This window comes from Lethenteron reissneri, chromosome 24, assembly GCF_015708825.2.
Source record: "Lethenteron reissneri isolate LAM-NWPU_2019-01 chromosome 24, ASM1570882v1, whole genome shotgun sequence".
NCBI classification, from domain to species: domain Eukaryota; kingdom Metazoa; phylum Chordata; class Hyperoartia; order Petromyzontiformes; family Petromyzontidae; genus Lethenteron; species Lethenteron reissneri.
In genome coordinates, this window is record NC_083802.1 from 7,379,890 (window position 1) to 7,383,366 (window position 3,477).

The window sequence follows — 3,477 nt, forward strand, 5'->3', positions numbered from 1 at the left end:
CGCACCGCACCAGATACTCATTCGAGGCTGAGTCGACCTAGGGGAGGCCCTGGACCGGTTCAGATAATCGTCACTGGTGTTGGCCGTGAGCGGGAATCGAACTCGGGGCGCCGGGTTCAAAGCGCAGCGCGCTAGCCTCCACACTAGCGGACGCACACATACAGCACAAGTACATATTGGCAAGTAGAAACATGAAGGGCGTAACTCCACAACACATTGCCAATTTCCTAGCCAGTAAAAAAAACACATTTAAGCTAGCTGCTAATTAGTATGCTGGACTGAGCATGTTTTTGCACGACGCCTCTCTGTCATTTAATTGCATTTAATTGGCTTGTCTGGGGCACCTGCTATCCTACTGCTAATGGAGTTGACCGTATCAGGCAGTTCACATTATTTTAAAACCATCGGCACCTCTGACAATGCTCCCGTTATCGTGCACATATTTTGTTACGGACATGCCATTCATGCGAGTGCATTAGTTTTGCGCACCAATTACACATTCGGGCGCGTTGACATTTTAACCTTATGGCGGGTCCCATAAGCCCCTGGTTCTCGCATAAACTGCGTTGCGACGTCATTTTATGAATGTTGAAGGCGAACGACACGGCAAAGCAGTCCTCTCGACGAGCGCTACACGATGCGCTAATCAAAGATTCAAAGTTTTGTTTCTTCTGCGCATTCGTCCTCGCCGCTGCGCTTGAACGACACGACAACAGAACGATCCGCGCCACGTGGGTCGCGGCGTTTATGTGCGCGGTGGGATGGAGTCGCCAAAAATAAATAAATTATTTATGATTTTGACTTACGTTTATTCGGGACCCCGGGGTCCCGCCATAAGGATCATTTGCTATTAAGGAAGGGTGTATTCCAAAACGCTGAAAGTGAAATAATAACATTGCTTTATTATTATTATACTGTAATACCAATATTATTTCGTACACTAATGCCACTGAAAGTTGTGTACATTATACTCAATGTTGTCCAGTAGTTACACACAACCTCTGTTGAGAAAAGGACCACCTGCATGGATAGGTAACAGCAATACAAAAACACTGTTATCATATATGAACATGCTGTTTGCACCAATAATAAATATTGCAATGTGTGTCCTTGTGCGACATGAACTTTAATAAACTATGCTTCTAATCGCTCCTGGGATCAAACACTACAATCTGAAACTCACAACCTGGATTCAATTGCTACTCTATAAACTAAATTATTTATATTTTACCAGGTAAGCCCCACTGAGCTATATAGCTTCTTTTCAGAATTGACCTGGCCACAAATTATAGCTCAACGAAGTGGCTTATCATGTGGAAATGTATGAGCTAAATATTCTAAACGCATGAGGGCAAACCAGGAGGATCCGGACAAAAATCTCACGCGACCAAGAGGAGAGAGACACCGCAAACTCCAAATTTACAGGCATCAGAACCCACGACCTCCTCCATACCAGGTGAGGTAGTTAACATCTCGCCACCGTGGCTCTCACAGCTAACATCGGTGGTCAGTAATATCTGCACCGATCCTCGGCATTTCCTTCGCCAACCCGCACAGACCAGCGTGGCGAAGTATGATCAAACGTTACTCATGGCCGACATGGCATGGCGAAGCCTTCAACCAGCAGTGAAATGATAAAGGGCTGTACATTATCATTATATTCATATTATTGTAGTGTAATACAATAAAATAACTATTAAGGTTGATGAAAAGTTATTACAAATCGAAGGTTACATCATGGAACGTCAACGTTAAACCTTTAGAATCCTGTGCTTTTTCGCTCATTTTTGTGAATCTTACGTCGGCTCTTTGAATAACAATACAAGTTCGATGAATAAGATTTAATGTGAGGAGATAATTGTGTCAGTCTGGGTCGACATCACTGCAGGATCATCAATTGAGCTCTTGTTGTAACTTGTCCCATGTCCCAGCGGCAGTGGTTAAATCAAAGCCCATGAAGCCAACTTAAGGGCCAAATCGAACCTCCCCTCGGAGCTAGAGGTGTGGCAGCCCGCAACGCACTGCCACGCCAGGCCTCCCAAGTTTTGATTGTATATCACCGACAGCCACAACATGCGACATTACTGTTACACGCAAAATAAAAGGACAGCTATGTTTTTAAAAACGAATAAAACTACCTTGTAAGTGCTTTAAAATGCTTTCAAGAACACGAGATGTTCCAAAAAGTCAGCATCTGACAGCATAATTGTTAGCAATTTTGGTTACGCACGTCACCCAGCATGTGTATTTTTACGTGCAGTAAAAGTATATGTTTGCAGAAAGCAAAAAATATTTTGGCAACAAAAACACTGATGTTGCGGTCGGTAACCTTTCAACACATATAAAGCTCTTCGGCAGTGATGCCTGTAAATGATAATAAACGTGCCTCTCCAAGTCATCACGCAGTGAAGCACGCGTACCTGCGTAAGAGATTCAATTATTTCCCAGCGCATAGCAATCGGAGATAACAAATAGTCAAGCGGGATTAATTAAAGGGCAGCTCGTGGTTTAGTAGGAGGATTTCGGTTTTTTTTTTGTATTCCTACGCAGGAGCTGTCTCCAAACAGGGCTTCAGTGAAACGACAAGAACGTTCTGCCAAGGAGGTGGTGCCTGGAGAGGGTCACTTACTTCTTCAAACTTGACATCCCACACTGGTGGTAATGTTTTTGTTCAATCCTGGATGAATGAATGGCTGAGTCGACCCCCTGACCCCCGATTGAACTCGCCATCTTCTTATTATGAATCAATTGTTCTAACCTCAGGGCCACTTGGTAGGAATAATGTAACCATTGGGCCTGCCAAGTCATTAAATGTGGTCACACGTTTACAGTCTCACACTTTGGAAATACATGGCAGAACATTGAATATATTTATTTGAAGCTTTCGTGACTGCAAGGAATCCATACTCTTTGGTGACTCTTTGGTGACTTTACCGAAAGAACCAAACAGTATTGCATATAGTACAGAAGTTTTAGTATGGATATCTTAACTATCTGAAACCGATATTCCAAACAAGGCCTCTTCCAGACTTCTATGAGTGAGATGGTACTGTAATGGAATGTACAGCCCTTTGTCAATCCAATGCTAGATGAAGGCATCTCCATATCGGTCATGGGGATTGACTGACCATATCCTTCAGGGGGCACCTCGGACCGGTTCACATTGCACTCACCGCTGCTCTAAGTCGTGGCCGGGAATCGAGATTAGGTGGCCCGGGTTTGTAGCACAGTGTGCCAAGCACTCCTCCACCGTTGCCCTCCAGCGAGACAATGCCGCTCCTATTTCCCAAGATGGGAGACTCAGTGGCATAGCGTTGTTCGCATGGGCCCTGGTGCAAGAAATGAAATGGGGCCTCCCCCTATGCACCCTTCACCTGGGCCTGCATCGTATTCACACTCAAAAGTTACCCCACCGGGGAGAGCCAATAGATTCATCACCAACACCTGGCTGAGAGCGAATCTGTGCCAATAAGCAGA